Source organism: Falco cherrug, chromosome 4 (genome assembly GCF_023634085.1).
Source record: "Falco cherrug isolate bFalChe1 chromosome 4, bFalChe1.pri, whole genome shotgun sequence".
Classification (NCBI taxonomy): domain Eukaryota; kingdom Metazoa; phylum Chordata; class Aves; order Falconiformes; family Falconidae; genus Falco; species Falco cherrug.
The window spans coordinates 110,055,832-110,068,641 of NC_073700.1; the positions used below are offsets into that span (position 1 = coordinate 110,055,832).

At 42.4% G+C, this 12,810-nt stretch overlaps 1 long non-coding RNA gene across 1 annotated transcript in view; it reads left to right on the forward strand.

The window, feature by feature from the left end:
- The window catches only part of LOC114017701 (uncharacterized), a 45,603-nt gene that overhangs the window by 6,021 nt on the left and 26,772 nt on the right, over nt 1-12,810 (forward strand). The window contains exon 2 of the long non-coding RNA XR_003562909.2: nt 917-1,068. This is a non-coding gene — a long non-coding RNA (uncharacterized LOC114017701). The remainder of the gene's footprint in view (nt 1-916; nt 1,069-12,810) is intronic.

A 12,810-nucleotide genomic window follows, 5' to 3' on the forward strand; every position in this document is an offset into this window, starting at 1 on the left:
GTAGTCTCATACACTCTCCCTTTGTTTTGTTAATTGTTTCCGTGCTAGCAGGCATACAAAGTAGTAAAAGTTTACTTTAGACAATAAATCAAACAAATGTGTTATATGCACAGTTCAGGAATTAAAAATCTAGTAATACATCTTGAAAATGGTTTTAGAACTTTCCACTTAGTGCTGTTTCGGAGTATGAAGTATTTTATAGATTTGGATTCCTCTCTGTTATTAAACGTATTTGCTTGATTCTGTGAAGCCTGGTTCTGATTCCTCTGGTCCTGTTATCTGTTGTCTGCATCACTGCAGTCCATCATACAGGAGATAGTTCTCACATCTGAAACATGCGGTTATGACTTTGGGTAGGAGTAGCAGTGAATCCTGCTCCCATTCATGTGCTGCCACGAAAGTGAAACAAAACACAGAACAAATACTGACAGAAAGCATGAATGTAAGGGAACTGATCTGTGGAACATAATAGTAATAATAACTTTTATTAATTGACAGTACCACTTTTCAGGTTGTTTCGATAGTGAGATATTAAAGTGACAGTGTCAAAATACTGACTGTGATAAATATTACATGCATCCTAGCCTGCGAAGAATCAGCAAAATGTTGCACAACTTTTTTCTTTAATTTTCTTTATTCTTTCTAGCATTTTTTCTTCTTCCCTTCTCCCTCTTACTCCCTATTTGCAACATTAAGCAGTTTTGGTTTTTTAGATTTGTTTTATCTTTTTACTTGTGCATGTGTGTGTTTTTGAATGGGTAGCTCCCACTTTATGCCACACTTGAATTACACAAAGAAAAGAAACTGTCCTACTTAAAAGAACACAAAAGGATTTTGCAAGGGAAGTATTTGAAGAGGGATATGTCAAATTAAATAAAGACCATTGTTAAACATTTTTCCTCTGGTATCGTTTCAGTTCTTAAAAGAGTCTAAATTTAGACTCTGAGCAGCAGATATGGCTTCATGTGACATATCAAGTCCCACATTTGGAAGAGAGATTTGCATTGAGGAAGTGGCCTAAAGAGCTTTTAGAAAAATCCTGGGTGCTTTGTTTCCGTCCTCTGAGAAGTAAGTTTTTTGTTGTTGCATTTTGTCACGGTGCTCACCTTTAAGGGATGGGGAAAGATATGCCAAATGACACCTCCAAGTCAAGGAGCTTTTCCTGGTGCAGTCTGGTAATGATCCAAAGCCAGGTGAAGTTCATGAAGCAATGGAAAGCTCTTTTTTGCTCAAGCAAGGACAAGGATGGCCTTGAGATACCTGCAACATTCACATGGTAGGTTGTCACCCAGTGTCTTGGTCTCTGGGCCTCGTGGTGAACCAAGACTGAGAACTCTGGAGGGTGCTGCCATTAGAGGGAAAAATTCACAGGAAACGTAATATTTTAAGGCAAGCCATCTACGGGCACAGAAACCAGCATCTCGCTCAAAAGCCAAATCAAACAACAGGAGAGGGCATCTGAGTGCCAGGTCCTGCACCGGGGTCACAACAGCCCCACACAATGCTACAGGCTGGAGGCAGAGTGGCTGGGAAGCTGCCCATCAGAAAAGGACCTGGGGGTGTTGTTGATCAATGAACATGAGCCAGCCGTCTGCCCAGGTGGCCAAGGAGGCCTGCAGCATCCTGGCTTGGATCCAAAACAGTGTGGCCAGCAGGACTAGGGGAGTGATGGTCCCCCTGTACCCAGCACTGGTGAGGCTGCACCCCTTGTAATATGTTCAGGTTTGGGCCCCTCACTACAAGAGCGACATCGAGGTGCTGGAGCGTGTCCAGAGCAGGACAGCAAAGCTGGTGACGGGTCTGGAGCACAAGTCGTATGAGGAGCAGCTGAGGGAACTGGGGGTGTTAGGCCTGGAGAACAGGAGGCTCAGGGGGGACCTTATCACTCTCTACAGCCACCTGAGAGGAGGTTGTAGCGAGGTGGGTGTCAGTCTGTTCTCCCAAGGAACAAGAGACAGGGCAAGAGGAAACAGCCTCAAGTTGTGTCGTGGGAGGTTTAGGTTGAATATGAAAGACTTCTTCACCGAAAGGATTATCAAGCGTTGGAACAGGCTGCACAGGAAAGTGGCTGGGTCAATCCGTGGAGGTATTTAAGAGGTGTAGGTGTGGCGCTCAGGGATTTGGTTTAGTGGTGGACTTGGCAGTGTTAGGTTAACAGCTGGACTTGATCTTAAAGGTCTTTTCCAACCTAAATGATTCTGTGATTCTATGATTCATTCTCAACTGTAAATTTGCTTCAGCCAGCTTTCAGCCAAAAAATCTCTGCTTTTGTTAATGCTACGTCTCCCAATACTTGCTTGAGCAATGTCCATTTTTGCCTTTGCCTACTGTTTTTATCCAGCTTTTCTCACATGTGCCCTTCACTGGAAAATACCTGATGACAATCCCTCCATTCCTAACCTCAGAGCCACTGTTTGAATATACCTTTGTGCTGTTGATACGGAGAAATAGTGTGAAATGGGGATAATGGACATCGATCGTGATTGTGTGTGTCTGCTCAAGGAATGTGGGTATGGTGACTAGTCATGGGTGCGGTGTCTGGTCACATAGGCACACAGCTCTGAGGAGACAACTACAGTTTTGAGGAGACGCCTGCCCTTCTTTCTCTAACAAAGGGGCTATTTAAAAGAGAATGAGAAAAGGATGAGAGACATTCAAATGCTATCTAGAGGGAGGGAGTGCTAAGTCTCCTTGCTGGAGAAGATTGGATGGTCACAAGGACATGAATCACCTGAAGAAGATCGGATGGTCACAAGAACATGAATCACCTACAAACCTGCAAGACCACCACATTCCAGGCAAAGGACTGATAAGCTAATTAACATACGAAGCGGGGTTTAGATAACAGATATGTATAGGCGTTAATTGAATATTCATTTGTTTCATTGTATAAATGTGAGATGGTTCCTCACTTCGGGCATGCACGCTTGCGGAGGAGCGATCCCCCGTGCATCTGTGCGCAATAAACATACCTACTTTATAACTTTCGAGTTATAGAGTCTAATTCTGCACGTCACTGTGAGGCTGAGTCTCAAGGATGAGTTAGATCATAGTCCTCTTGGAGCACCCCATAGCAGAGGTGGCATCACAGCTTCATTTTGGAGCATGCAATGGAGGCACAAAACAGCAGTAGACATTGCCAGTGCTCAGGAAGCCATGGCCAGAGGAAAAGTGTCTTGAATCCTTGTCTCCAGGGCCACCGTGCCTCCTTGGGTGGGCTGCCTGGGCAGCAAGGGGGCTGCAGGGCAGGGAGGGACCTGTGAAGCTACGTAGGAGGATGGAGTCCGTTTCTGAGCTGTTCTTAGGGACAATCTACATATCATTAAAGCTCCTGTGCCATCTGAATGCATAACGGTACTTTATCAACTAAAACTTCTTTATTTAATCAGTTGATTTAATTATGAGCTAGTTAATTGAAAAATTCATGGTACAAGTTCTGAAGGTCAAAATACTCAGAAGTTCAAAGAAGACTGGAGCATTTGTTTCACTCGAGCTGTGACGTGCAGTGCTGAGATACAGAAATCTGCTCTGATTCAAACTGGCAAACTGATCCTGGGACTAAACAACTGAATTACCAAACAAGAAGACAATTCGCTTCTGTTCATGAGGTGTGAATGTAGCTACTGCCAGCTGTGGTTAGTCTGTGATTGATTTATCTGTACATTGTGGTTTCCAAAAGACCCAAGTAGTAACTACTCTTGCAGAAATGCCTTTAGCACTGTCCTGTCAACCCTTTTAGCCCTCGGGGACACATCCCTGTCTGTGCAAAGTGCTGGATTGATTGACCCGCAGACTGCGGTTCTCCCTGGGTGGGAGAGAGATGCTGAGGGCAACAAGAGCTCCAGATTCCCACCTCTGGGTCACTATGTTTCACCACTGCATGAAAGGCTTTTTCGGAAGTTGCAGAGGTGAAATATCAGGTCAATAATCTGGAAATAAAGTGGATTTATGAACCCCTAGGTGTTGCAGACACTGGTTCCCCTCCCAAACAAGCACAATGGAGCCAGGGACCACTAAGAACTTGCTTGAGACCCCTGTTTTAGACTAAAAGTCATGTAAATATCTGGGATATTTACATGCTAGCAGAAGATTAAACAGCAAAAACTGTAGCCAAAAATCAGTGATCTTTGGCAGGTAACGACAGAGAAAACCCTGCAGCCTCAGGGCTGCTACAGGTGAGTCCTCTGTACATTCCTGGTTCCTGTTTGTTCAAACCATGGTCAGAGCAGGTTGAGGGCATGCATCCTCGTGCTCACACCTCTGTCGCATGCTGCCCAGACCTCAGGTGCACAGTGGCTGCAGGCAATATCCCCTCTTAAGGGCATACCCTGTGTATTGACCAGCACTGGGCCACTTCAGTCTTTGGGGGTTCATCCCTTTGTTACAGGGTTTTGCCATTCCTTTCTCAGCAGGAGGCTGGCACCAGCCTGTGTTATACAGCCCAGCCTACACATCTATCTGCCCTAAACAACGTACTCTTACTTTAAAGAATATGTTGGTGGTTTTTTTTTTTGTTTTTTTGGTTTTTTTTTTTTTTAACAAATAACATTACATTTCTGGCCCTCATGGCTGCAACATACTTTGAAAGAAGTGCAACCAATTTAAGATTATTTTCCTGAATCTGCAAGTAGCCCTAATTATTAGCTCCTAGGGGCCCAGTTCCCCTCAGACTTTTCAATGATAGCAGGGTATTACCTTAGAAGCCCTGTGGTGGTTATGCCCGTCTGTCTGTCTGTCTCTCTGCCAATGTTAACTATTCAATTGCTGGACATTCTAATGACAAGCAGGGATAGGAATGAAGCCAGGAGTAGAGAACAAGCTAAAATAAGACTAAAAAATGTAGGGGAAAAATATCATCAAGGACAACAGTAAAGCAGAAGGGAGGGGAAGAAAAAAAAAGGATGTTGGTAAAGCAAATGAAGCAAAGGACAAAGAAAATGAAAAACAAAAAGGATGAAAAACCACATACATATATAGATAGGTGAATACTTATTCTTGAGAGATGCTGCCTGTAACAAGAAGGAAATGAATAAATAATAACTATAAAGTCACTTAATACTGTTAAAAACTGTCTGGGACACTGTCGATTTCAGAGACAGCACTTCAGAGACTTTTCCCCTAATGCTACTTACTGGAAGACTTGGGTTTCTCCTGCTGACCTGCACTAACAGCTCACAAACCACCCCAGACCGTGAGCGGGCATGGGCCCCTGCTAGACACTGCTGAGAGATGTGCTGGGAAACCTGGGGGCTGGCAAGAGTGGCCCGAGGACCGGTTTTCTTAAGTGCCGCTGTGCTATTAAGAGAGTATACCTACACTACAGAGCAGCTCTGAGAGGTTTTTCTCTCCTTGGGTATCCAGTTAGAAGGTTGCCATGATGCTTGCACAAGTCCAAAGAGACTTTGTAAAAACGGTCCTGTTTCCATGCAAAACTTGCGTCTCAGGCTCAACTATCGCTTTTGGGGATCGTTCTGCCCTTACTTAATGAATCTCTTTGCAGGGCTCTCTTTGCATTTCAAACTCAGTCCTTAGGAATTCTAAACATGAATGTGAATGTATTTTTGGGGGGGAATTATTGGCAGTGGCCACCCTTCTTTCAGCAAGGCTAATGGCCCTTGGGCATCACTGGGCCAGACAGTGAGCACAGCCCCTTCATGGCTGTCCCAGCACCCACCTTGCTATAACCGTCGTGTTAACCTGGGGCGAAGCAAATGCACCTTTAGATAAGGCGTGCTGCTGAGATGATGGCCCTGTGACACTGGAGATACAGATTTCAGGATTCTTGGTAAAACTTTGGAGTGTGTATGGAGAACCAGTTTTCACACCCTTGCGTAGAGCCGCAGCAGCAATGCTGTATGCACACAGCAGGAACACAACAAGACCATTGCCTGAGACCAGCTAAAATAGTTAACTGATATGTAGCGATGGCAGTGAGTTCGGCGTGCATGGTTCTTGATGTGAGCTTTGTGGGATCTTGTGACTAACACATAAACATTTCTTTTACCATCAATCCATGTCAAACTCCCCCTTCACACCAAAGCATGCTGTGTTGGGCAGGCACTGTAGTTTTGAAAGACCTCACTTGCCCATCATCGATCACTAAAAATAGAAACCTCTGCTCTCTGCTATGTGATTTTTGACAACTGGCCTAATGAGGCAGCAGAAAGAAAAGAACAAAATAACAGTAATATAGTGAAATATTTTTCACATTTCCTGTCTCTCATTATAGGCATTTATGAGAAGTGAAAAACACATGAAAATTCAGAAGGCATTATTAGAAACAATAAGCGAGTCTAGGTAATAATGTGCTGTTTGCCCAAAAGCAAAGGAAATAATTGTTTTTCAATCTAATGTTGTATTTATCACTCCTGGGATGAAAATACAGCTAATACATATTTCAAGTGTAAGTTCAAAATATTCATGTGCAACCAAGCAAAGGTTTATTTCTTGCTCTCCATCTGTTTCTAGCAAGGTTACATTGTTGTTTTTCTGCATTGTGTGGTTGCATTATCTTAATAAATGATTAGTTGTGAGATATTATTTCCCTTTAAAATGTGTGACAGCAAAACAAGTTTTTAATAAAGTGTTTTGAAAAAGCAACAGACTGAAAAAAACTGGGCAAGAGTTCAAATTGGTAATGAACTGAATATGCCTCTAATTATATTGAATCTACAAGTAATAGGATGAAGCAACATTAGAAATTACTTCTGACTGAAATTCAGTGCCTTAAGGCTGACAATGTTCCCCTCAAACTTCCAGAAACTGAACAAAATTGCTGTATCATTATTTGTTTAAAATATCTGTCATTTCAAATCTCAAAATGAAGGATGGTGGGCTAAGCCCTCCTGAAAACAGACACTTATAAATTTGTCACAAAACTTAGGATTTTTCTTAAAGCAAGCTTTATTTTTGGACTTTAGTTTACCCAGTACATGTAACATTTGGTGTAAGATGGTCTGGCGGTGTGTAACACCAGGCACGGTACATGTTTAAACTGGGATTCAGCTGTGTCAATCTAGATGAGGCTTATCACAGGACTAAATCTCTGTGTCCCATGCCAGCAATTTAAGACTCAATCTTAATCTTTGTATGAAGTAATTTTGTATCAAATGTATAAATAATTAATGTATTGTGTATGGAAACACTATTAGATTAATTCCTTTAATAACAAAAATCTGTAGATAAATAGAGATTGGTCAGCGCAGTGACCTTTTTATCTTTTTTTTTCTGTGACCTTGAATTAAATCCAGCATTGACCAGAATGACCATTAATCATTTTGATCAGATTGCTGAGAGAATTACCAAGTGAAGTCGGTTTAGTCATCTCAGTTTACTTTCTACAGGGAAGAGACACTGGGTTTGTATCATACAAACAACACAATCAGCCCATGATTGGTTTCTGCAGGTCAAGGCTGCAGAAGTATTTGTGAAGCAGCGTGGACCTTGTCTTTCTGTGGTGCTCTTGAACCTACTGCAGATAAATAAAGGATTTCTTCCCCCAGCAAGGGTAACCTTACATTTTGTGCCATAAATAGATTTTGAAATGCCTTACAGCTAGAAGTACAGAGAAAGGGTATGCTTGCAGGTCAAGCAGAGTAGACTAGACTGTCTCACAGACTCCTCTGGAGTCTAAATATGTTTGTGTACCACAGGGAAGGAAAATGCAGGTTTCGTGCCTACCTCCATGGCTGCTGCTACTCAGATGCTGTCAGCACAGTGTGAACGAAAACACAACCAGCGAGAAAATATTAAAAGACATTTAAAAACTTGTCAGACCAGTTATTAGGTTAAGTAACTTTCGGTATAACCTCAGCTTCGTGGATCAGCTTTCCTGATGAGATCACAGCAGGTTAATGCAGGAGAGAGGCAGAACCAGAATCTGAGTCAGAAATGGAGATGTCCATCATAACAAGGAACAGCAGAGAGTTCCTGACATAACGTAACTGTGCTCGTCAGATATATTTCATTTTTTCCATGCCAAGGACAATATTTTGCCAGTACTACAGGGAATGAAAAGGATGATATGCATAGTCAAAGTCATATCAAAGTCAGTACCTTGATTCTTGCATGGCATAAATGATAAAAGATTAAAATTGTTTCCAGGATCTCTCTTTTGGGGAATACACCTTACTGGTCTAAGCTAGAATGTGTCACTGCCATGATACCCAAATTCTTTTGCCTGAGAAAACTGCTGAATCATTACAAAGGAAAAGTGCTGGAAAGAATGGGAAAACTGCTGCCCATGAATCACTTATCTGTGGCAATAGTTATCACAAAACATAGACAGAAAACCAGTTATTTTATCACTGAAGCGCTTCCAAACTGCCTAATGAGAATATTACGGGATCTTTTCATAGGCTTTAGCTACAGGAGAAATCATCTGTCACGTCTACCTGCTGACATCTCTTCTACCTTCTCGACTGCATCCCCCCGTCCTGATGTTTCCAGACGACATACTTTTCAGCGGTAATGTATCAGCCCAGCTAGAACAACATATATGGGAGCTGGCTGGTATGATTTATCTTTAACCTGTCAAGTTTCACTTCTCTGTGTCATCACCTCATGTTCCACCACCAACACATCCACATGTTGTACGTTTGTACATCATTGGGCACGCACAACTCTATCGTGACCAAAAAGTGGAGTGCTGTTGCAGTCCCATATAATATGGAAGGGCTTGATGGACGAGTGTGCTGCTTTCTCTAGGAAAGGATCCTAAAGATAATTTTTTTGAGACAGACACTGGTAGAATCTATTAAAAGTGTTTTCTAACCACTGTTATAGCTCTTTACAAGGAATGTTTATACTAATTGCAGGGTGTCTTTTCCCCCTGAACATTGCCTGGGTACCTTCCCTGCCCACAGGCCTCTGAATTTTCTTTCCTATTTCAAGATGAAATACAAAACACTTCTGAAAGTGTTTCTGGCTTAGTTTCTGATGCCCTCATCCCATTTGAAAAGGATTTAATCTCATCATGCCTTGTGAGATTTTCTTGTCCCCTTTCTTTGGCATCCACAGGGATAACTTACACCCTACACCTGCTACAAACATCACCCAAACATACAAAGAGTGATGTGGAAAAAAAGGTTATGAATTCTGACTGATAGCAAATTATTTAAAAGCCATCCCAAACAGCTGTGCGCTACCTCTGTGTGAGCACAGGGCAGCCCATGATGGACTGCATCCCATCTTTGCCAGACTGGATGCAGCAGTGAGCCAAAACTCTGCAGCTATACTGTGGCAGCGTAGGCACTTTCTTCGCCTTTCTGAAGGCAAGATAAAATGGAAGCAGCACACATGAATCAGACAAAAGATGTGACAGAAGGGGAAGAAAGGGGCAGAGTCACAGGATTCACAAAAGCAGGGAAAAGCTGGCCAAGTCACCTTACAGTCCTGCTCCAGGGAAGAGGATGCTTTGCCTGCTTGTTGGGCAGCACTGGTGAGCACCCAAAGGCACGGTGCTGGGGATGGACACCCAGGCTCTGGGATTCTGTCCTTATGTGGAGTGCTGGACCAAGGGCTTGATCCCTGAAGGAGTGTTCAGGTGCACCAAGAGGTTTCCAGGCCTGGAAGCTCCATGGATGCAGGGTCACAGTTGTTAGAGGAAAGTAGAGTGATGTGAGAGCACCGAGCCAGTCTGTCCCCATCCTCTTCCTCATTAAGCATAAACACAAAAGGTCCAAATGCTCTGAGGCTGTTACTCAATCACACATCCAACTGCATCTGAACGGGGTGTGCAGATTCATGTCACTATGGCCAAACCAACATGAGTTTATAGCTGCTTCTTTTTCTTTGTGTGAGTGCCACACGCAGCACGGTGTGACACTTTGCGTGTTTAATTATAATTCAGCACGGTGACATAAGCCAAACTAGAAACCTGGTTTTGGTAGCCATTTAATAATAGTCACAAATGGCCTGAGGAAATCCCCATTTGTACTAAAGACAATTTAACAGACGCAGATGGGTTCATCTACACAGAAACTTCAAAGGAGGCATTTTCACAAATATGTGCTGCTTATTGCCTTCCTAGTGGCATTTGTTACTGCTTCCTGCAATGCTTGGTTTAGGTTGGGTCTTGTCTTCATGGGCCAAAGGAAGGGTCAGCCAGAGTGAAGGGCCACCCTTTCTTTTTCTTCTTGCTGAAATCATTAGTCCAGTTCAATTTTATATTTCCATAATTCCATTGACGCAGAAATATGTTCTTAGAAAGCATCAGCTCGTGCACCGCACCGCCTTTTATAGGCCGGGTTATTGCTTCATCATTTGATATAAATTAGGAGGCATTTCAAAAAGTGAATGCAAACCCAAACAATCATTTCAGTGCACTTTTCTCTGAGATTATTGTTTTAGCTAGATACATTATCTATATTTAAAATATATGAAATGGAGGTATACTTAATGTTCAAAGTGATATATGATAAAGATAGAAAAAGGTGAACTCTTGATATATTACAAGTCTTTCATACCATGAAATAACTATTGCCTATTATTTTACTCCTGACATTTTTATTTTTAGGGGAATTTCAGTTGATTTGTATTGCTGACACCACTGATATGTTGTTTCCAGTGACCTTACATCCAAAATCAGTAGGGTGTGACATTTGATGGCACAGATAAAAAACATTAATAGTAGAAGAAAGGGTTTATTTTCCTGGTCATAAATTAAGTTTAAATAACTCAAAATTTATTTTAAACTCTTCAGTACTTTTTACTGTCTACCCAACAAATGTATTTATTACTGGCAGCTTAACTCAGGTTTTCTTGGTGAAACAGTTTATTCAGATGCTTTTGTACAGCCTTGTCTTTCTTTCTGAGGCTGAATTTGGTAGCAAGCCTCGATTCCCACAAACAAAAGGAGGAGGCTTCCAGGTAGTAAATAGAAAGTAATATCGTGGCAGCAGCAGCTCTTGGCACGATGCGCAATAGCAAAGAGTCAGGCTCAGAGAATTTTGCAGCATCTTTGTTAACATATGGAGATAGAAACTGATGTAAGTAGTAAATATATAGTATAAATATTAGTATGACCTAACCTGTAGTCTTATCACACCTGTTCACAGTCCTGCCTGTGCAAGTTGCCCTGCAAATGTTCCCTTGAGGCGTTTTTTAATGAATGCCCGTGAACTACACACCACTCCGGTGTATATTTCTCCACTTGGAAAATATTCAAATACCATGCAACTTGAAAAGGAGAGAGAGTGAGAAATTCACTCACCAGAACTGTTACCATCAGTCCTTTATGTAAAACAGGAGTATGCGTGCCTCAGGAAAACCTTAAAAATCCCGGAAAAAACCACTTCTTGCCCTTCTCTGAGCTGCAACTAGGTTTAAGGGCCCTGCAACGCAGTGAGGAGGTTATGATTTTACAGACTTAACATGAAAATGATAAATTGTCAGTGGATTCTTTTAAGAACTTTTATAACAGCGAGAAGAGAGCTATTGCCATATATAGGCTCTTAAAAGTCGAGGCAGGTTCCTGCAATATGGGGTTGTACTCTGTGTTCCCTCCTGTCATTTTTTATTGCCCAAGTCTGTTTAGGGGGCCGCTGTGTCTCTTACACATGGTCCGTGCGTGGTGATACAGCATCTGTTGGCATAGCTGAGTGCTGGTGTCACTGACAACAAAGAAGTGTCGTGAAACTTTTTAGCTCTTCAGAAAGGTCTTGGAGTTTCTGGTGCAATCTGATTCACTGAAGCAAAAAGAAGCTCTCCGTTAGAACAGAGGTGGTTCCTTTCCCAGGGAAGGAGAGGGAAGCAGATTAATTTGCCTGATTGAAGACGCTTCCCACTCTCTTTCTGTTGAACAAATGCCATCTACAACTCCAGCGTGGGTGGAAAAAGCACAAGAGTTTTTGGATACGAGCATGTGAACTCTGCTTCCATTAGGAAAAGTCTTATCACAGCCAGCTTTTATTTCACTTACCCTAAACCATCTCAGGACTGGGGTCTGCAGGTGAAATTTATCTCCCCCTTCATCCAGACATGATTCTTGATACAGCGAGGCGAGGCAGCACCACTGTCACAGCCCAAACCTCAGATGCTTCATGTAGGTTCCAGCATACCTGGCCATGAAGAAGACGGCTGCCTCTTAATGGCAGGACAGCAGATGGCTGGAGCAAAAGGTTTTCTTGTTTGTGACCTCTGAGAGAGATTTAAAGCAGGCTCTGAGCCCAGGGTGTGAATTCCTAGCTGAGGTGGAAAGTGCGTGCAGGAGACTTTTGTGCACACAGCTATTTCAGAGCAAGCCATCAGAAAACCCCAATACTGAAAAAAGCAGGCCTCATAGCTGCACGACTGCTAAAAATGAAGTTTTTAACTTTGTCTTTTGGTTTCTAGGTTTTTAGGATAAGCTCAGTTCAGATTTGCTTCTGCAGCCAACAGGATTGTTTCTGGGGAGTGCTGTTCTGGAGCCTTGCTTTATTTTTTAATGACTTAGCTGATTCTTGTGCAATTTCTTGGTTTCAGCATCAGAGTCTTAAAGAAAAAAATTGAAAAATACTATGAGCTGGCAATGTTTAAGCTGTATAATAGCTATTTGAATGTACAGATTTGTGTGTCCTCTTTGACTGAAACTTTTTATACAAGTCAAAGCCTACAGATTCCAGCAGACTGCTGTGTCTGACCTGCTGAGGAGAACCAGGCCCCATGGGTCCAAGCCTGGTCAGTACTTTTAAAAACATTTCCTATACAAAATAATCTATAGAAGAATAATAAACCTGCCAGTGTTTTCTTTTACAGTGAGTTTTCCTAGACTCATATGCCACTGCCAAACCGGTACAGGAGCCATATATCAGATGGGCAATGAGAAAAAGG